Raw genomic sequence first — 23502 nt, forward strand, 5'->3', positions numbered from 1 at the left:
ACACAACAAACACTATAATTGAACAAAACAACAACAACAAGTCATGTTGTGGCATAAATTCCATTATGTCATTCAGCGACATGTAGGTCTATAATATGATAATAATAATAATAATAATAATAATAATAATAATAATACATGTTATTTATATAGCTGTTTCATGAAACTCAAGGACACTTAACACAGTTAAAATGATCATAAATAAGAAAATTAAAATATGTAAAACAACATTAATCACACATTAAAAGCAAATATTTGCATTTCATGCACAGTTTGATTAAAAAAAAAAAAAAGCTTTATAATTCAATAAGTATAGGTAGCCTACTGTCCTGAGATAATGCATGGGTCTGAAACGCACTTTTATGTAACTAGAATCCAGCTAATTGGTTGCACATCAATTAATGCTGTAACTTGCAAAAATCTCGCGAGACCCTTTGACCTTAACCGTCTTCTCGCGAGAGTCTCCCAATTAGTGGTTTACGTGAACGCACCATCAGCCCGCGAGCACGCTGCAGTGACAAATCAAGCACACCTGCAGGATGTTGCCACCAACAAAACGAGCTAAGAAGTTGAACCTTGAGCTGATGGAGGACTTCACGGTATACATGAGGATGCCTTCAAACAGGTGAGTACAAAAATAAACAGATGCATGTTCACTCACTGTACTGACGAGAACTAAACATCAACTGTGTTATAAACGTGACGTTGTGTGTTGAACTACATTTGCTAAAAACTGTGCAGCTCTATTTCTGGTTTGTGTGTTAGTGTCTCTGCTGCTGAGTTTATATTGTTTATACATCTCTGTGTTGTCTGCTTTGACAATTAGTCTTCTGTTGATGCAATAATAAGTGTCAGGTTATTTAATTTATGTGGTTTAATAATACCAATATGTGGCACCCGCCTTGGTGTCTGCAGCTGTCTTTGTTTATTGTTGGTCATTTCTGTTTAATTGTCTGGTTTTGTCTCTTTTCTTGTTAATTCTTGTGAGGCTGAACTGAGGAAGTTGTTTTTATTGTTGGTTTGGACAGAAGGGCTCTGTGGCTTGATATTGTTCCACTTGTATATACATGGATGTGTTTTTTAATTTAATAGTTGTGTCATATAACATTTTAACTTGAGTACAATTATTTTAAAGCAGCAGTACTTTTACTCTTTCCACTCCTGGTGGATTCACTTTTTCTAGACAGCAGAGTCTTTATTTCCAATTATCATCTCAAATATGCTCAAAATAAATGAATCCACCTTAAAAACATTGCACTTGAAGAAAAACGAGGTCTTAACAACTTAAAGGATTTAAAGAACAAAATCCAGTTTTTCCTTTCCTAGTAGTAGCATGATCTGACATGCAGCCTGCCTGGATTTCAGCAGAAATTGAAACTTAACTACAGCTTTGAGAGCACTTTCTTTGCATTTGCCCATCATGTGAATGATCTAACTTGCAATCTAGGACCACTGAATCACAAAACCTGTTTGCTTGCAATAGTAACGAAGTAACGAAGATGCTTAGGGGGCATGTATTGGAGTAAAAGTGAAAGCTGGCAGAAATATAAAAACTCAAATAAAGTACAGATACACCCAAAAATACTGTATTGAAGTATTATTACTTCATTACATTACACCACTGGGTAAAGGTGCTTCTGAACTCAGAAGAACCTTTACCTGTAAATACAGTAGGCTATAACAAATACAAATATAACCCAATCCTTAAGAGATCCCAATCCTTAAGAGATCCCTACATGTTTACAGTGTGGAACGGCATTCCTTCAGAGAGGATCAACCCTTTCAACCCAACCAGAGCACTCGGGTATTACGACCATCTACCTCTCTTAAAAGATGAATTACCTGGAATCATATCGTTTCATATCTAAAACCGGATTTTAGTGCTGGGATAAAGTGTATTTCACTGCCCATTTCACTTGATTGAATACAGCTTTCATATAACATAAAAGCTTCTGCTGCTTCTGCTGCCAAGTGCTCGAGGTGAGCGAAAAGCTCCATATCTTTATCTGGACTGCAACAGGAGCGTCCTCTGTCTTTCTGTGTGTGCTTCAGTGGTGAGGATTTGCTGCTCAAGAGGATCAACTTTTCTTCTTGGCAAAGCAAACTAAATCTTAACTTATATAAGAAATGGGGCGTTTCATTTCTTTTTAAAAGACATGGCTCCAGTTTTGCGCAGTAATTTGTCATTATTTCAATCCATTTAACATGAATCAAATGAGATTAAGAAAGGAGATGTTTTGTCTAGACTGCAGAGCAGATAAAAACTTTTCCATGTTTAGAATAGTTTGTTTTGTTATGTCAGAGATTTATTTATTCTGTTGAAACATTTATATTTTAAGGGTTTCTGTCAGACTCGTGCGACTGAAGGAGGTTTCCAGTTTGACAAGGCTCATCGTGATAAAACAGTAGTTCATTTCATTTCTGGACAATGTCCAAATCCTCTGCAGTAAGCTGTTTGGATTCAACCATCTTGGTTGAATGTTTTTCCTGCTGCGAAGAGGTGAGAGGTCAGAGTCTCTCTTTGACCTTGTGCTTACTGGTCAAACCGGTCATGGTCACGGCAGGGCTGTGCACACATGTTCATTATTATCCAGTTCAACAAGAGACACAAATCCTTCTATCGTCACACTGAATAAAACAGGACTAGATTAGGAGTAGTGATCTGTGATAAACTGTGTAGAACAACAGTTTGCTGCTCATCAGGTCTGAAGCAGATGATGACAAATCGGTGTTGCATTCAGTCTTTAACTTAAGTAAAAGTAGCAAAACATGCATGTAAAAATACTCAAAATCCTACTTAAAAGTAGAAAAGTATTATCAGCAAAATGCACTTAAAGTATCAAAAGTAGGGCTGTCAATCAATTAAAATATTTAATCACATGATTGTCCATAGTTAATCGTTCAAAATGTACCTTAAAGGGAGATTTGTCAAGTATTTAATACTCTTATCAACATGGGAGTGGACAAATATGCTGCTTTATGCAAATGTATGTATGTATGTAGTTATTATTTTAAATCAATTAATTAACAACACAAAATAATAATACATATTGTCCAGAAACCCTCACAGGTACTGCATGTAGCATAAAGAATATGCTCAGATCATAACATGTCAAACTGCAGCCCAACAGGCAACAACAGCTGTCAGTGTGTCAGTGTGCTGACTTGACTATGACTTGCCCCAAACTACATGTGATTATCATAAAGTGGGCATGTCTGTAAAGGGGAGACTCGTGGGTACCCATAGAACCCATTTTCATTAACATATCTTGAGGTCAGAGGTCAAGGGACCCTTTTGAAAATGGCCATTACAGTTTTTCCTCAAAATTTAGCGCAAGTTTGAAGCGTTATTTAGCCTCCTTCATGACAAGCTAGAATGACACGGTTGGTACGAATGGTTTCGTATGGTGCCAGTTTCTTTACTCTAGCATTAAAACTGAACCACCGTCAACCTAAAAATCACAAGATTGGTTAAAGAAATTAGTGGCATTAAAATTAATTTCCGTTAACGTGTTATTATCACGTTAACTTTGACAGCCCTAATCAAAAGTAAAAATACTCTGGCCCCTGTGGCTAATTATTGGAGCTTCTTTTAAATACTTTATACATAACAGTTAAATAGTTAAGTCCAGTGGTTCCCAACCTGGGGTCAGGCACCCTCCAAAGGGTCACAAAATACATGTGGTGGGTCTGCTACACAAATATGTATCCATATTAGACTTTTCTCAAATCTTTGCTTTTTTTGTGAGTTATTGGACAGGTCTAATTTCCCCTCTTTGGGCCTTAAACTGTTATTTGAGTGAAAACACCTGAAAAGGTTAGAGGTGAACAAATCTGGCACCTATGGAGGCAAATAAGTCTGGAAATTGTTCACTCAGCATTTATATAACACATTTCTCATTTTAGGGCAAATCTCCTCTTATAGTTGTTCTGATGTTTTTATCCCATGCCAGCTGGTAGTGAAGCCCACATGCAGACCCAATCTATAGCGGCCCACCTGAATGAGTGGGCTCACGCTGCCTGGTCGTGTAGTCTCTCCCACACCATATATGGATGATGTTGTGTAATATCCAGAAAATACTTTTTTGTTGTATAACTGTTTTGTGGGATTAGTAATATCATTTTTGGACGGGACCGTAAATAGATTCAAACATGGAGAACACGATTAGCTCTCCAGTTTTGCCACTTTTTTCTTCTTCAAACGTCCATGTACGAGTGAATTTTTGGCTCTTCAGAGTCATAACAGGAAACACCTCTGAATCATGAAAGTGTTGAAGCTTGTACTTTCTGTATTCATCACTCAGAGGAAGTTTTATTTCAGCATTTGAACTGAACCACTTGGGCTTTGTAACTTACATTTTGCTTACCTTCATCTTTATTTAAGAAAACAAAATTCCTGAATACAAGAGAAATGATCTTAAAGTGTATTGCTTATCAGCATCATATAGCTCTTCAATCTCGTCTTCGGAGCTGGTGTGTTGAGGTTTGGCAGTTTTGACCTTCATATTATTTCTTATACTGAGCGCAGAGAGCATGAGGGGGAGAAAATGAGAAAATCAGAGAACAGAGAGCTGAGCAAAAGACATTAGTTCAAAGAAGTCCCCATTAGATGAAACCATTAGCACACTCGATCACTAAAGAGCATCACACACTGTCACCTTAACTGACCGAAGCCACAGTGATGCACCAGACCCCGCCTTGATGACTCGAGCACTGTTTTCATCTGCTCTGCTGTAGGGGTGTAAGAAAAGAAAATATCGATCTTTACTTAATAGTTTACATGCACAGATTAAATCAGTCAGTAATTTATTTCATTTGCAAAGAGATGCTCCCTCTCAGTGTATGTGCCCTCTCAAATTGTCTCCATTGTGTTATCTCATTCAGCGATAGATGGTGACTTAACAGACATTTATTCAAATGAACATCTTCAAGATTATTAATTTAAGATAGCTGGTGAACATATAAAGCATTTAGAGGAGACCAAATCAGAGATAAAGTGGTCAAAAAAATCCCTTCTTGGCAAATTGAGATCATCTTTATTTTGTTTTTGTAATCTGATAAATCCTACGCCACCAAAATAAATCCTTGTATTAATACCAAGCTGCTGTCATTTTTACTTTCACATTTACTGCATAAATCTTTCCATAGATATTATACTTTGAGTGAATAATAACAGTCCCTTCTGTCTTTCAACATTTTACCCTCCTTTGGAAAAAGAAGGGTGATCCCATCTGGTTTCTATTAAAGGATCAGAGGATTCACACCTCCGATCATGGATGTGACAGGCATAGCCACCATAGCACATTTCCCAATAACCACAACACGGAAACCAGACCCGGGTCAGCAGAAACCGAGCTCATATTTCTGTTTCCCTGACAAGACATCTGGAGCGGCTGCTGAATGTTTCTTTTTTGGGACAACATGAAATATTTTGGACAAGAAATCCACATATCTGTCCAAGTCTCCACAGATTGTCACTTGAAATGGGAAGTGAAGTTAAAGTGTCCCGTGGGACTTTCCTGGGAATGAAATTGACTGGCAGTGAAGGATAATTATGGCGACTTCTCAGAAAACTATTCACAAAAACTGACTGACTTTCTTTTCTAGTGTCTTTTGCATTAAACCAAAACCTTATATGTTTTAATTTTCATTCTTGCAGACATACTTGTCCTCATCCAGCAGCTGGAAAAATAGATTCTTCCTGACAGTCCACAGCAATGTATCATTGGACTGATTATTGCTGTCCCAAAGCTTTTCAGCTCAAATGTAGAAGAGATGAATAGAAACCATTTCTCCCCACTCCCCGTAAGTCAAACTGCTGATTTTAGCGGTTTGTGTAAATGAAGACCTCTGCTGCAAATGGAAATACCTGCAGAGATGGTGGATGTTATGTACACAGCCGTGACTACGTATGCGTATATTACACAATACCTTCCCAGCTCACCTTATTCCATGTCATATTGGAATCTGTGTGTGAACAGCAACCAGACAATCTTCTTACATTTCACACTCCTTATGCAGTTTCTGGGTGTCGTCAGCCGTATCGCAGCGGAGTGAGGATAAGACTGGATTTGATTTTAAACGTAAGAGTGAGATCAATGTCAGTTTTGTTATCATAATCATGAGTTGAATAGTGTCAGGTTTCTTTCAGTGAAGTGGTGAATAAATCATACTTACATCAGACCCAAGTGGTTTTTTAATTAAACCTGCAGAATAGACGATGAAAGTTTTTGGCATCATTGGGCACAAATTCCAAAATAACCTTTCAGCATATTGTAATTTAAGTGTTCTGAAAGAAAACTAGACTGCTGCTCCTCCTCATGGCTCTGTTTTCAGGCTTTAGAAAATCTAGCCTGTGATGGGAGACTCTGACCAATCACAGGTCATTTCAGAGAGAGCGTTCCTATTGGCTGTGCTCCGGCTGGTGGGCGGTTCTTGGTATTTCCTCAACTGATCTGAACATGGCTGCCGGGTCACAAACTTTCTCATTTTACAGCTAAACAGTACACTACAAGATGTTTCTGACAACATTTGAGGCGAGAAATAGTCATTACAGTTACAGAATATTGATTCATATTTGATCAGCGCTGCCTAGTTCGACCGTTTGGTCAGCGTCTGCGAATGATTGACAGCTGCTCAGAGACGGCAGACTACAGCTTGGCTGTGATTGGTTGTTTCCTCCGGTGTCTATATATATAATGACAGAATAGGGTTGGGAATCATCAGAGGCCACACGATATAATACTTAAGTCATGATACGATCTTATTACGATTTTAAACATTTTGTGATATGCGGAGTATTGCGATAAGATATAGTGGGATTTATTACCTTTTTTCAACTGCAAATTATGCAGTTTGTCAACATGTTTTATCAATAAGATACAGTTTTCACTGTTCATATCTGAGTTGAGGTCAGAGGTCAACCTCTTAACAATAGTCTATATAATAAAATATTGATACATAATGTCTGTATAATGATATAGTGTACAAAATATTGAGATGCTGAGTTTATCCCCCACCCCTCTGACAGTATATGTACTGTATGTCTATTAGTCTATTGGCATTATCAGTTTGCCCTATTGTTGCTGGTTATTGTAATGCGTTGATTACATTGTAATGTGAACTTTCTCTGCAAATGCCTTGCTTATGCTTGGCAATAAATTTGAATTTTGCAATCCACAGAAACCGTATTGTTGACACAACGACTGTTATCCGTCTGATCGGATCCGTTCATTTGTTTCTGTCTAATGTTAATCGGAGAAGTTTAAACTATTTGAAACTCGTACTTGTGGATCTTGGACCATGAGCGGTACAATAATTTAAGGAAAACAAGATCCTGGTTGTTACATCACAGTTTCGGGGCGGCTCAGCAGCAGGCACCAGTCAGTAAAGAGTAATGAAAAGAGAAGGAAATGGATTTCATCAATGCTGCTCGGCTGCCAGTGTGCCAGTATGAAACCAAACTGTTTTGGCTGCACAAAAGAGCAGATGAATAGCCTTTCTCTTGCTTGTGAAGAGCCTGGGGCGTGATTGAGCTTATCTTGTAGAAGATACCTTAAAATACTATCTTTTAGCTCAGCTTCTCTCTGGTTTTCACTTTGTCTGCCCCCACCTCTCCCTCTCTCTCTCTCCCTCCCCTTTTCTTCTCGACATTACTGGGCATCCAGGATGAGTTATCATACCTGCCCACACAGTCACAATGACTGCTCTCACAGTTATATACACCACGCAACGGGACATTTACCGCGGCACATCGATATGGTACCTGCCTGCTGGAAATGCACAGCTGGCAAAGAGGCGATTTCCTCCCTCGTGGGAAAACTGCAAGTCCAGCACTTTCTTAAGTATATTTGACAAAAGGGAATCAGCAGCAGTAAAGGTATTGCCGCATAACTTAAAATTTGATAAAGCCCTTTTATGGGTCTTGGCTGACCCCTAACCAAAATGCGCATAGCTGCAAAAACGGTGTGTTAGTGCAGGTTGTTTGACAAAGACGAAAACATGAGCGGGGCAGGGTTGTGTCCGCCAGGCTGTTGGACCGTGCTGTAGTAGGGCGGGAAGTTGCGTCCATCAGAGCGGATTCTTGGCCGATGATGCTTGAGGCTGGACGTGTCCTGGCAGCAGCCCAGCCTTTACATCCAGAGTGCTGCTGAGTGGACACTTTAGCAGCGCGGTGAGCCCCCAACCATTAGATGATTGCCTCTGAGGTTCTGTGAAGAGAGGGAGACTTGTTATGTTCAATGTTTTCCCTGCAGGATCATGATGATGAGGTCTTTGATCCACCACAGCATCCTTGGAACTTCATAAAAGGGTCCTCTGCATGTTTTCTCACAAACGCGGAAGAAATACCAATAGATATTATGCGGTGGTCTCAGATGAGAGAAGCCTTAAGGTGATCGTTTGCTTTATGGCATGTAAATGAAATTGCAACATTATTAACCTATAAAATCAGAGAAAAGAGTGCAGTCTTAAAACGTGCCATTTCACCTCCAATGACGTTATGATTGGCTCTATCAAATAGCATGTTAGCAGCAACCTCAGGCTCTCAATCTAAAAAATGGATGTCTTAGTAATTTTGCTCCACAGACGAGCCTCTGAGCTGCACATCGTAATTTCATTTATAATACTAGCAATCTATTTGAATGCCATCTTATTCCACCTGGAAGTAACTAGCAATTTGTGCTTGGGGAAATGTTTTTTCCATATTCAAAGAAGTATGTGTGCGTTTGTGTGAGCGTGTTCCTCCTTGCGTCTTTATAACTCAAGCTTGATTGTCACTTTGGCACAGGTTGTGATTAAGGAGTGTGTAGCATGTAAATGTAGGCCAGTTAGTGTGTGTGTGTGTGTGTGTGTGTGTGAAGTGCACTTTTTGTCAGAGGTACTTGGCGAAACAAATGGAGCTGACAAACTAATCTCAATTTGACAATAAGAACAAATCAGATAAATTATAGCGTTCTGGCTTTCTTTGTTCATCTTTCTTTGGCACCAAACCTTGAGCGGATTCAATTGAAATCAAAGTTACGACAATCGCAAATTTAGCTCTTTACTGTGACTAACGATTACATTCAGCCTGCGTCTCAGCCCATCAAGGAAATTAAAAGGGAAAAATGGGGGATGTGGACCTTTGTGAATCGATGGGTGAATGACAAGCACATCTCTGTATGTTAATCAGTGTTGTGGCACAAACTAAATTTAAACTTGGCGCTGGGCCTTCGGAGTTAAATGAATTGATGTCAGTAAAAGCCACTCAAATTATGCACTAACAGTATATCAAGAACATGTTTTAATGTTGTCGGGCTTGTCTCGTTAAGATAAAGTAGCATTAAAAGACTTGAGGTTGAGGAGGGAAGAGAATTGCAGGGAAAGTAACACATTCCTGGTGAGTTATACACATTTTGCATAATGCACATTATGGATTACTCATCATGATTTTTAGCCATGCTGGTGACGTGGCTGTGGGGATGGCAATGTCAGTCGGTCGGTTTGTTTTCCCACCATAGACTGAAATGTTAGCATGCTAACATGCTAAGTAAGGGATAATGTACAGCGAGCCGGTCATTGTTGAGAAAATAAAGAAATAACAGACCGTAGAACGCCGTGATTAACCAATCAGAATTGAGTATTTAACAACGCCTTGTAATAAACTAAGATAAGATAATGAACCTGCTGACGTTAAAGGGGAACTACGCCCATTTTCAAAATTCATACATGTTATTCCTATGGTCTAAGACAGTCCAAAAAATATTAGTGAACATGAACAACTCTCTCCCAAATCCAAAAACTAGAGTGCTAAAACTGAAACTTGTGATGTCATAGGGTATAAAGTGTGGAGCTGCTCCATAGACTGAAACTGAATTGAATTTCTATCTTTTGTTGCTTATTGCTAAATCTCTGAAAAGTAGTGTTTTTTTTAATTTTATTTTTCTTTATTGACCTCTGGACTCTTCCTTTCCGGTGAATGTTATTGGGACTTGCATTTGATTATCTTACACCTAACTCCCCAGATCCACTTTGTTTGCACCAATCCAACAGCATTCAATAAAGTTTCAGGAGAATACCATGAAGCACTAACGTTATGTTACTGAGCGCATATGGCTTGTTTAGGACTCGAGACCTGAGTTGGGACTTGAGACACAGACTTGAGACTTACTCGTGACTTGCAAAACAATGACTTGGTCCCACCTCTGGTAGCCTGTACCCAGTGAAATGTTACCATGTCAGTAAATGTAAACTCCTGCTTGCAATCTGAGGATATATATAGACACATGTACACATTTCATGGGATTTTTTTTTTTTTTTTTAACCGTGGTATCGAATTTGGTATCGAGAATCGTGGAAATTCACTGGTATTGGTATCGACTACTAGATTTCTGGTATCATGACATCCCTACAATAGAATAAAGCTCATTTGGGTATAAAATAGAAAACATTCTGTGGGTCTCCCATTCATTGTCTATGGAGCAGCTCCAGACTTTAAACCCTATGACATCATCAGTTTGAGACTTACTTCTCTGGTTTCTGGCTTTCAGAGAGAGTAGCTCATCTTCACAAATATTGATTGGACTTTCCTTGGCCATGGAAATAACATTTGTATTGTTAATTTTAGGTGGCGTTCAGCCTCATCCTTAGTCCTGGTTATATTCACAATGTTTTATAATAAATGAATCATTAGTATTTAAAATAGTGGGTTCGTATAACTGCATTGATAAAACAAATGGCTTATGAATAAATATCAGGATTGCAGTTTGCCTGTAGGTTTTCATCTCACTTTCTGTTTTTGGGCGACTGTTGCAGGATATTTGTTAGGGTTTGGCATGTGCTCGAAGTACTTTGGCTGCAGACGGCCAACATCTTCAGAGTAATCCGCCTCAAATGTGTGCCATAAATCTTTGAAGGATTTGGCCGACTTTGTTGGATTTGGTGGCAATTTTGCAACGGTCCGCTGTTATACTTTCCAATATATTTCATTTTCTTATCTGTTATACTGTTTGAAATGGCTGACGATGAATGGTGACGGGCTTTGTTGCAAAAAAAGTGGAATTATAAGCAAGAACAGAGCGGAAACTTTGGAAATAATTTGCAAATTGACCTTCCTTCATCATTTGTTTAACCCAGTAGGAGTGACAAAGGTTTCTCCTAAATCTTTCCAGAAAGGTTTGTCCTTTTCAATGTCTTTTTTGCACACACAAAAGTGGGATCCCTTAATTGTCAGTATAGACGATCTGTACACAACGCATCAGTTGCTGTGAAGAATTGCTTGTTTAGCAAAGTAAAGTGAGCAGACCAATTTCTGGTCATCGATCCAAAAGAAAACCGAGCCAAGATGGGTCACATGACCTCAGCTCTGAAGCCTTGATGAGAACCTATTGAGTTTGGGTGAAGTGATGGTGAGTCAGCCTGCGTCAATGGCTCTCAGTTTCTGAGAACATCCTGTAAAAACTAGTAAATGCATCCCTGGGTTTGGGGTGCTTTATGAAGCCTAACAAACAAGTGCTCCTCCGGAAGCAGACGGAGAGGTTAAGCCAGATGAGCAATGACCCGTTGAAGATGTCTATTCAAATCGATTTCCTTCACTGAACAGAAGGAACATGCTGTCCTCCTTCGGTTCCAGGTGCACTGTGTTCATCCTACACTCATTTTTCTTTTCTCAGGAGACTCGGTTCATTTTGAGCTGCTAAAACCCATCAAAGGCTTCCTGGTCTTTGAAAAATGTCTTATATATATATTTAAAAGGAATGTACACATTATAATTAAAAGCAAAAACAAGACGTCTGAAATCTACAGGAGGCCTTTCCTGTAAAGAAAAAACATTTTCAGAAAATAATGGGACATTTTCTATGGGAATAGTTTCAATTTCTCATAGTATGGGCTTGTTTGGTTAGCCTGGACATCTGACATCGAAAGGGGTCTTTTTAAAGCAGCAAGAGGTTTCTGATGATATGGCCACGGCACAGGGGTCACTGAGGTCACACCAGGCCCCCCGTATAGAAAGACAAGCTGCCACTATATAAAACTTGCTTTACTTCATCAAACATGATTCTCTTCGAAGCCCCTGCTGCCTTCATTTTATTTAAAAAATATCTACAACACAGCTGTGGTCCAGCTTGAGTTCAAGGTCGCTGCCCCTGCTGTTGTTTTCCATCACATCCCAAGAAGCATGAATATGCTGTATGACTTCAATCTTAACAGCATAGTGTTGAGGATAAAATCATACTTTCTATAAAGGAAAACTCTGGTATGTTTTGTTGCCATAAGCCCCTCTGGACACTTTTGTAATGTCTCTTCACCTGTTGAAGTAGAATCATGCTACATACAGTAAGGCTGTCCTGAATACCATATTTTGGGCTTCGAAGCTTCGGTGAGAAATATTTGAAGCTATTGGAAGCTTCGCGGTGCAGCAGGGTGACATGCTTTTTTGTCTGTCTCCATCTCCCTCGTTTCACTGTTGAGTACAGTGTTGCTGCCGCACTACTGTACACACACGCACCTCTACACACAACAAACAGCTATATCTGTCTGAGAATAACTAATAATGATTAATGTTTAATATGAATAATTTGTAATAATAATGTAATAATGATATGATAATGATTATTCCGTAAATCATGGACCATTTGGGGATTTATACATTATTATATACTTTTATATATATATTTTGGAAGTTGAATAACATGGCAACGGTCGAAGCTTCGAAGCATTCGGGTCAGCCCTAACATACAGTATAGTATATATGAAACAATAAGTAATAGTCTTTAACTACTGCAGATGAATAGCTAGTGTGGTTGCACCCTGTAAGTAGATCCTTATGCAGTTAGCAAAAATATCTGTTTACTATGGTTTGAAAATTGTTTGAACACCCAATTGTAAAAGAGGTTTTTAATCTCAATGTGACTTATTGAATAAGTAGCTATGTATTAGTTATATAAGCAACATGAGTATTAATTTTGAGTCACATTTCTGTCCATCTGATGAATTTAAGCACAATATTCACTTAACTTTTTTTTGGTCTCCACCAGCTCCTGAGGGAAATATCTGACTCTTAAGGCCGTTACACACTGGCAGTGTTTCTCAGGAGATTAATTCGCATGTCAATATATTTTTTTCTAACAGTTGTTTTTGTCATGAATACTTTAACACAGAACGCAAATATTATGCGGCAAAAAACTAAGTCTTTTTTTTTCCGGAACAAGGCCGATTTCGGAGCTTTTGCACAGGGAATAAAGGCATCATCCAATCACGTTGTGTGAAACACGATGAGTTGCGACTATATTTACGACAACACAGAGGCTCCGTAGTCCGAACCAAGAACTTTATTACTCCTTTTCAACCTTGACAAAAGGCAGCACAGACCAGATTCACTCCTCCCGCTCTTACCTTTCACAATAAAAGCCCTAGACATATTATATTTGCAGGCGAGTATTTCACATTTTTCATGTTTCTGTTAAAAGCTCCACTATGTTGACCAGCTAGTTTCTAAATTTGTCTGTCTGCTGTTTGGTGCTGGGCAGGGAGGTGACAATGAGTTTTTAGAGCTTTTTGTGCTCCAGCTGTGGCTGGAAACAATGCTGTGAGAGCAAACCAAGACAACGGTCTCAAAGAGCTGTAGAGCTGAGAAGAATTCGAGTCAGGCCAGGGGATTTCTCGTTTCTGAGAAATCACGTTTGACTATCCATTTGGCATGTTTCATGCTGATCCAATCCGTAGAAGTGCTCCAATTGTTATATTGATTATATCCGCTTTAATCAGTTGGGAAGCCTTAAGATGCTGGAACTGTTTGATCTAAATATGCATTTTTGTGCTGGAGTTGATTGTTGCTGCGGCCACAATTATGAAAACAAGACCAGAGTTTTCCTTTTTATCATTTATCTGCTTTGTAAAGTGTGATTGGATGTTGAGTAAATAACCCTCAGGCAATATGTATCTTTCAAAATGTTCCGTCTGTCAGATGCCTTAATATTACTGAGTTATGAGTTAATATTGAGCTACTGGACACCTGAATTTCCCCAAGGGGATGAATAAAAATCTTCCATCTATCTATCTTGTATCAGACAAGGTCACCATCGGTTCACCTTTTGGAAGCGTTATCTGTGGCTGGGATAGTAGGAAAGAGGCTGCGCTGTCTTGTGATGTTCCCTAACCGCCAGCTGGAAGTCCTCATCAGATCAAGTATGAGAAGAGAGATGCTTTCCTCGCTGGAAAGAGTTATCATTCCCAAAGGTAGACGGTATATTTATAGGGCCGTAAGTTTTTGCTGCTACTATAAATCTCAGCTCCCAGGATCAAGTGCATCCTCACAGTGCGAGTCGATAACTGGCAATAGATTACATGGATTTGCTGCTGTGAGTAATCATGAGCCGAGATGATGATGATGATGTGAGTGATTTGTAGCCGTTCCAACAAACTGTGGAAAATATCATTCCTGTGTTGCCGTTCAAAGTTTACATAATATGCAAAGAAACATTGTGAACACGCAACATGAGCAGCATACACGTTTGTGTGAGGCATTGTGATAATCTCATCTTTTCGGAGGACTTGCCAAAAGGGAAAAAGTACATGAGTCAAAATAAACTTTTCGTGGAAGTTTGTAAATAAGCCCCAAAATAATGCCCAACAGATAGCTCTCTTGACATTGACCATGGCCAAACCTCCGTGAGGAGGGGGATATTTTCATCCTGAGAATTGTTGTGGACCATGAGATCCTCGGGCAGCGAGGAGGACCAGGGACTTGGAGTATTTCTGTTGATGATCGAAAAATAGGTCCATTCAAAGCCACTGAGAGCCACTGAGAGATGGATGACCAGCGTGTGCTGAAGTCCAAAATGTGAGACATGCTGCAAAGTCTCTAAACTCAGTTCCCACTGGAAACTCATTTCAGGTGCTTTTCCTTGCCAGTGATCAAACATCGATCTCTAAACCACTTCTGTTTAGTGTCATTCATCACTTTGGTGATTTATGCCTCATCCCAGGAGTGAGGGGTGAGGAAGAGTCCTCGGCTCATGATCAAGTTATTCTTTATCTCCAATTCAGGAGTAGCTCAGGCATAAATATTAGGGCTGTCAATCGATTAAAGTATTGAATCACGATTAATCGCAAACTAATTGCAAATTTTTCATCTGTTCAAAATGAACCTTAAAGGGATTCTTTGGTTTTCTAGTTTCATATGGTACCAGTATCTTCACTCTAGCTTTAAAACTGATCCCGCTACAACCTGAAAATCCCAAGTTGCGTAAATACATTAAAGAAATTAATTGTGTTCAAATGAATTTACTTTAACGCTTTATTATCACATTTTGAGGACATCACCAGCAGTGTAACCCAATAAAAACAAATATCAGCTGGGTTTTTGGATGTGAAACTGTGTGAGCAGCACAGCACATAAATATTTAGGAAAAGCTCAGATACTTCCATATTGGGAACATATGACTGCTGCTGGGAGAGATGGCAGACAATGTTTGCGCATATATATATATATATATATATATATATATATATATATATATATATATATATATATATATATATATATATATATATGTTTTGTTTATTCAAACATAAGTGCATCTGCTGCATGTGTGTGCCGTGTGCATGGGTATAGTATTCGTGTGTACACTACTGGAAGTTAGAAATAGTCTGATACATAACCTCATGTGACACAGCAACTTGTCACCTCACACTTTGTTTTTTTTGTACAGATTAAACAAACCAGATATAACATGTTGATTAGTGAGCTTTAGAGTTGCTGGTAGGTGGTTTTTGTTAGGTTTGGATAGAGCCAGGCTAACTGTTTCGCCCTGTTTCCAGTCTTTGTGCTAAGCTAACTGGCTGCTGGATATGAGAGTGGTATTGTCATTTAACTCTGGGCATGTGAACAAGTGTATTTTATATGATAAATGAAGAGTAAAGCAGTTTGTTATGCCTTCCAGCATCTACTTCAGTTTACTCTCTTCTGTGTGTTCTGTGGTTTTGATTTTAGCATAGAAATGTATTATATGTCAATTCCTAACCTATCGTACCTTTTCACCAGATTCAATGTCATTTTCAAAAGACTGATGTTCTTGGAGAGCTCTGTGTTCAGTCCTTACAAGCCTCTTGTATGGGAAACACTGATTGACAGCATGTCTATTATACCTTTTTAAATGTCCCTTTGGGCTATTGATGCAGAAAAAACTATTAACGTCATTTGCTTGACCGGCGCCTAATGAGGAGTCTCGCGTAGCTTTCAGACATTTTTCATTTCCATTCCTCCCTCTTTGTCGAGCTGTTCCCTCTCTGAAAGTTGTACCAAACCTTCTTCTTTTTTCTATACCCTGTTTCTGCCATTTGGCAGATGTGTGCTTATGAAGCTATTTTCTTAATAAGGTGCCGTTCAATTTGAGCTCAGGTAATGGATCAATGCCCTGGATGATGGCAATGAGAGACATCTAATTTCAAGGAACATTGGTTTTTGGAGAGCCGACAACGTGAGCTTGAATAACTGGAAATTCATTTTCATTAGTGATGATTTTTTTGAGCGAAAAAGGATTAATCACATATTGTTTCCTTTAAACTTTGTGGAAAAGTCTTGAAGTATTGAAATGATGTCCATTGATTAATAGCACAGGAAATCAAATTGGCGCCGTCTCAATTTGACCCAACAGACAGAGAAAGCAGATATATTTAATTAATTAAAGTGGAAATATACAACTTTTCAACTTTAACTTCAACTTTTGTTCCACCGTCCGCCATTTCTGCTACTGGGGATGGTAACTGCAAAGAACTTTCATTGATCCTCTTTGCTAACTGGGGATAGCTATCAATAGGACCATTCAGTGAACCCTCTGAACCAACACAAACTGCGCCTGTGCTGACTTCTGCTGTTATATGTTGTTTGAGACCATAAATAACTTGCAAATGCAGACAAATTAACACCTGAAAAAATGAGGACAGAATGAGGGCGGAGGCCTCCATACAAGACACAAGGGGTCAATGAATGGTTTGAAAATGATGTAAATCATATGCTATATTCTTAACACCAGTTCTCAACCTTCACTTATGTGAGTTTTGTTGTTTGACAGTAGCGCTCTCCCAACACCATCATCAAAACACCAAATGTGAGAATATCTTTGCGGAAGAATGGTGTTCATCCTCCAGTAGCGTTTAGAGTCTTAAAGAGTCTATGTCAAGGAGCCTTGGAGTTGTTCTGGCTGCTTGTATTGGACACTTGTAGTTGCTTTTTATTGTAATTTGTCACCCCTCTGCACTGTGTATGAACCGGGCCTGGATTACACACAGCAGGCCCCTTAATGGCTTCCAGATTGCTGAATATCATTAGTGAGTATTTCAAGTAATTTCTAATGCACAGGACCTTGCAAACCTATTCTAAATATAAATAATATAAGAAACAAATATATCACTCATTTGCATTTCTGAAATTGGTCAGAATGAATCAGAGCAAGCGAACTTAATCACTACCTTCAACATCTACCAGGATCTCCTCTTCTAGACCAAGCTGTAGTAATAGTTATAATTTCAGTGTCAGTGTGAGCCAGCAGTAATTGCTTCCAGACCACAGCCACTGTGGTTGACTGAACTCACCAGACATGGCAGCTGCTGCACTGCGGCTTGTTGTTTGGGTCTTTCCTCCTCTGCTTGTCTTGGTGAGGTTTAACTGTTTGCCAACTCGATCGTAATCTCATCCCATGTCTTTGGCCTTGATCCTTCAGAGGAGGCTCTTATCGTTTCACCCTCAACTGTCAACAGTTTTAAGACGATCATGAACATTGTAGTAACTTGTAGGTTTTGGGCTGTTTAATCCGATGCTGTTCACACCAAGACGTACATTTTACAATTGTACTTTACAACACCCTTTAAATCTCTTTCTTGCTGCTGCTAAGATGATAAAAAACACAACCCCAAGGGATATATCAGCTTGGTTTCCCCCAGGAGCAAGATATACTGGAATAGCATCCGGCCCCAAACTACGGAAATTCTTAAGCTTGTTAAGCATCTGTGTTCATGTTTATGAAACTGATTTTTTAACAACTCGACGAGGCTTAGAAATCAGAAATGCATCCTTTTGCCTAAAACTGCAGCGAGCACATTAAGCACTATGCATTTTTCTCTCTCTGCTACGTGCACAACTTCACATCACGGAGGAATAACATGTCAAGCTGTACAAGGTGCTCTTTGGCTTTGACTGATCTGTCTTGAGAAGTAATCTGTCCATGTAGAAATGTTGCTTTAGAGTGGGAATATTACACTCTACCCATGTGGATAACAGTGTGACCTGTGGCTCTCTGCCACACTACAATGTTTCCTCAGAAAGATGCTTGAGGAGATAAGCTCTTTGCTGCACGAGCCCATTCAACCCCTTAACCCACAGACATTTTTTGTAAGTCACTCAGGAGCAATTTCTTCTTCACAACTACACAGGCGGATCAATCTTCAAAGGACCCCCGGGTAAAAATGTACTGTGAGGCCCGAAAGTTTGATTTCACCTGCAGAGAGTGTGTTTGCACAGAGGCACTGACATTACATTATTTGGAAATGTGTTTACATGCTCAACAGTGGTGCATGGCCCTGGGGCATCTGACCGCTTGCCCTGAGGGTAATCCAAGCATGTACATGGACAGTCTGGTATGCACAAGGCCATATAAACAGCTTCTGTTCTCATTTGTGGCTTCCTGTCTCTTTTCCGTCGTCCTCATGAGTCCCAACAACAAGCTTCCCATGTGAAAACTGACTGGGCTTGCCAAAAAGGCCTTAGCTCTACTCAGTGGTGGATATAAGTGGAAGAAATGGTGGGGCAACAACTACTTTGGACAGATGCAAAACCAGAAAATTACACAATTTTGCAATTTGACATAATGTGGTATTTTATATTTTCCACACAATTTAACACAGACTCAATTCAACTCAACTTTAATTCCACAGTTTGTATGCGCTGTCAATTTGGACGGCTATGTAGCAAGCCCAATTTTGCCTTCTCGTCCTGCTGCTTTAATGTTTTCATGTCTGAGAAAGGTTATTATTTTTACCATAGGTTTCGAAATAACCGTCTCCTGCGGCTGGTGGGCGCTGAGGTGTTCAATCTCAATTTTCTCCTCAAAAACAGACTTTCACACTTTGTGTCTTTTCATTAGCCTTTCCAAAACCAAAAACACAAGAGCAAAAGTGTAACTTATTTATCAAACACAGTGCCTGATATGGGCCAGTACCCGGTAAACTTCAGATTTTTGTCCACGAGAGTACCCTTACTTCTTATTTCGTGCCGCCACCAGAGACCGTTCAGGAAGGAGACGGTTCACTGAGAGTCAGTTTCCTGTATCTGTGTCGCATGGGTTTTGCCACTGCTTCGCCCCTTTAGGAGATGAGCGGCATGTCCTGATGTGATCACAGATTATGACTGATTCTTTCGCCCCATAGTCACCGAAGTAAATATTGGACCCATTTTTCACAAGCCGCATATCTTCCAAACATTCTGACACTAAAATGTCATTTTTCAGACTGAAAATCAGGAGAAATTAACTTTGTTCGAGACCACTCTCTGTCTCAGCAACACACTCATGAGATCTGACAGCTAACGCCCTAGCTAAGTCATTTCTATGATGCTAAATATGTCTGTTAGCTTAGTAAGTATTATGGCTGTCAGTCGATTAAAATATTTAATTGCGATTAATCGCAAATTTTTCACACTTTTTTTTTTATTGGTTCAAAATGTACCTTTTAAAGGGAGATTTGAACACACTATAACCGCGCCCACTGAGGAGACAGGAAGTGTGCAACATTTCAAAACATTGGCGGAGCTTGAAATGCGTAATCTTTGTTATAGAGTATCTTTGCCCGAGTCTAGGTACACACCATCTGAAAAGACATTAACTGCGTTTACAAGCACTAAGTATAAATAAACGCATCAGGTCGCGGTTACGCCCTAGAGATGCAGCTGAGACATGATTTCTGAATCCACTATTCTCCAGAATCACAGTTCGATACCCAGCCCTAGAAAGGCCTAGAGACAGTAACTAACGGGGTGGGATTTAGTGAGTGGTCAATTTATCAGGTTAACCTCTGCAGAGTCTTTTTGTGTGTCAAGTGGTCAAACTGTTCATTGGAGGGGCAAATAAAAAGACAAAGCACCATGTTAAAAAAAACACCTGGAAGCCAAAGGCTTATAACTGATCTATAAATCATTACAAGCTGATTCATTAACTATTGATTAAGCCATTACAACCGTTAATCCCTTTTTGACGCTTGGTTAAATATTAAGCAGTAACAAAGGGCTAACTTTGACTCTTCATTTCACTGTTAGTCACAATAAAGGTGGCAGAACAAAAGAAATTGTAATCTCCACGGTGTAGTTTTGTGGTCTGAAGTGAACTAGGCCATTCAGAGTTGACAGTCACTGATTCCCAGCTGGAATTACCCTCTGAGCATCGGCACTAGCTGTGTGAAATCAGGACAAAGCACAGCAGAAGACTTTTTTTTTTTTTTTTTTCTTCCCCCCTCATTTGGTCCAACAATGTAAGGTCACCAACAGCCCTGGACGTACATAAGGAGTGATTAATGTGGGCCATAAAACCACACTAACATGCAGGCCTGTGTAAACAGCCCACCTATAGCGAAGGCAGCACTGACCCTTCAGTCCCACGTTGCAGCAGTCAGGAAGGAAGACCATAACACACAGTACTGTACGCCATTTGTCACTCATCTCTTCCACTCTCTGTATACATTTACTGTGTTGCTGTTTGACTAATGGAGAGGAGAGTCAAGTGCTTTGTGGTGCGCTGCAGAGCCTCTGAGAAATTGCCCGTCACGGTTCAGAAAAAGACCGCAGGAAATGTTGATTTACCGCAAAAATCTGGTTATTCTGGTTGGGTTTGGCTGTTTTAATGCGAGTGGCATTATAATAACACTTAAATAACTTCTTTAAATCATTCATATTTATTAAAAAATGTTCTCACAGTTTATTGCCCAGTGGAGACAACAAGGGCCTCCATAAAGCTCAGTTGGAATTCATATCAAACCAAACTCTCCCATAAAGCTAAGAATCTTAAATGGTAAGTCATTTGTTGGCAGCATGGCGTTTTAAAACTGCTATCACTTGAATTCCAACTCTGACTTCTTGAGAGTTTTGGAGGAAGTCTTTCACATCGCTGTTGTATAAATCTTTGGTAGACAGGTCTCCATTTTATCAAGCTTTCTCTGGTGTAGAGAAAATATCAAAACTATTGTAATGACGTCATGATGAGACTTTTGTAAATCTAGAACCAGACCTTCCTGTTGGCAATGAGTTTAAAAACACAGAAACAGGATCTGCTGTGGTTTTTCGTTGGTTACGAACAATTTCTCTCTTATAACAACAAATTGTGTACAAATTGAACAAAGCTATCCTTATAGTAATGTACGCAGCTATAGTTGGTGCTGTATATGGCTCCACTGTTGATGATGCTATCTATGGCTCTGTTCAGACCTAGTATTAACATGTGACTTGGGTGATCCGATCAGAAGTGGACAGCTTTAAGTACAGAATGCACTCAAGACGCACTGAGTCCCGATCGCTCAGACCACATTCAGAGCTGGTCTGGGCCGCATACGGCCACATTCTTTTAGCAGTGTGTACGCGAATGTGTCCAGGGCCACATTGAAGGAATGATGCTCCGCCACTTCTCCAAGTGAGGAAATTGTATATTCGCAGTTTGCATAATCCGGTTGAAATTCATATACATTATTTCACTAAAGCGTAGCTTATGGTCATGTAAGAGCCAATTAAAACAAATGGAATGGTCAAAGTTGTCATATTGAGATTTAAGGTGTGTTGATTGATCATCAACTCATGCATTGAGTAACATGCAAGAAAAAAACCTTAAAAGTCAGTAGCTGCTGGTAGACTTTAAATTTAAGTGAAATAGATTAAATGATTGTTTTTCTCAGTTAATAGGTAGCTAACTGCTTCATTTGCTCTGCACAAGTAAGTAGCCTAAATGAAATTATTCAAAACACAAACTGGTTAAAAACAACAAAGCATTTGGTCTTTGCAAATGGAAATGATGTACGTGTTTTTATGTGCATATAGAGTGAGATCCGATCGCAAGTGGTCACTAGAGACGCATGTAGAGACACATACTAATGCCAGGTGTGTTCTGACATACCCCCAAGACGCATGTTGTGAACAGGACTTATCTTAACATATCTGTTTAAAACATGATGCAGCCATTCAAACCTAATGCAGTAGCCCCATTTACATACCTTCTTTAGAGAGAGTAGTAAATCACCTGCTGCCTAGGGTCTTACTTGCTGTGTATTTTACCTTCAATGGTATGCAGCCATGCTGATAATTCAGTTTTATAGTTGCTTTTACAGTTGGGTTTTATTTGCTCAGGTTTTAAGATATCTGTCTCTTATATTCTTTTTAGTTTTTATTTGTTTTTCCAATACAATGGAGGTGAGTGAAATTTAATTTGTGGTGCGCACAGCATTGACAAATTACATTAACAAAATAATAAGCAACCAGAATCAGTGTCCCAGTTAATCTAAACAGTCCTCAGCTTTCCTAGGGACTAAATGACAGCAAGTATTTCCATTTAATCTGCTCATATGGAGGTCTGTGTATGCTGGAAAGACAACTGGAGTTTTTCCAAATGTAGATTTTCAATGTGGTGAGCATCACAAACAAAAGTCCATTCATCTCCATCACTTATTGGGGTGAAAGCATACATCTAAGAAACAGAAATAAACATATCTGAGTGGCTGGATACCACTAGAGGTGAGATAATTGGTATTTTTTAAATAATTTTGGAGACTCTTGCTCAGTTTCTGTAGGAACTCCAAGCTTGAGTCTGGAGACATCATCCTTGGCTTTGGCCTTTAATCTGAGAGAAGGACTGACCACCACTAACTAATAGTTACATTGGATTGTAGAGAGTCAGTCCCTTGGTGTGTGTAAAAATGTGTTTGGCCAATAAAGTGATTATTTTTCAGTTTGTACTGGCATTGGTTGCACTGGTTTTGGAACCAGATGCCAGCCCGCCTGTTCCTAATATCTGTGAAAACCAGCCAACAACAAATACAGGAATCTAAGCAGCAGACAAACTCTGTGGCAAATTAAAAGATGATGTAGATCTAGATTTGATTTTGAAGAACTTGTAAGAATTAAGCATCTTTTAGTCGTGCAACAATATTTGTATAGTCAGTGTAAAATAATGTGAAAATGAATCATGGAAATAGACATTGCTTCACCTATTTTTTTTTCTAAGTGAACATTTACAGTATAAACTCCTTATGTTTATCTCTGAGTCCAGTTTGAGTTACATTGAGGTACATTTTTGAGGTACTTGTACTTCACTTGAGTTCTTCTGCTCCTTTATACTTCTCTTGAACACCACTACATTTGAGAGGCAAACATTGTGCTTTTTACTCCATTCAATTTCTTTTACAACTTTAGTAGTTACTTTGCAGGTTCATATTATTAATGCAAAATAAATGATGATGTAGTTTTATAAATTACTACCCAGCAGTACATAACGT

The 23502-nt window shown here is 39.2% G+C and overlaps 1 long non-coding RNA gene across 1 annotated transcript in view; it reads left to right on the forward strand.

Annotated features, from left to right (window-relative positions):
* Positions 1 to 495: 495 nt before the first annotated feature.
* Positions 496 to 23502, forward strand: part of LOC141775273 (uncharacterized) — a 48272-nt gene continuing 25265 nt past the window's right edge. The window contains exon 1 of the long non-coding RNA XR_012595572.1: positions 496 to 625. This is a non-coding gene — a long non-coding RNA (uncharacterized LOC141775273). The remainder of the gene's footprint in view (positions 626 to 23502) is intronic.

This window comes from Sebastes fasciatus, chromosome 10 (genome assembly GCF_043250625.1).
Source record: "Sebastes fasciatus isolate fSebFas1 chromosome 10, fSebFas1.pri, whole genome shotgun sequence".
NCBI lineage: Eukaryota > Metazoa > Chordata > Actinopteri > Perciformes > Sebastidae > Sebastes > Sebastes fasciatus.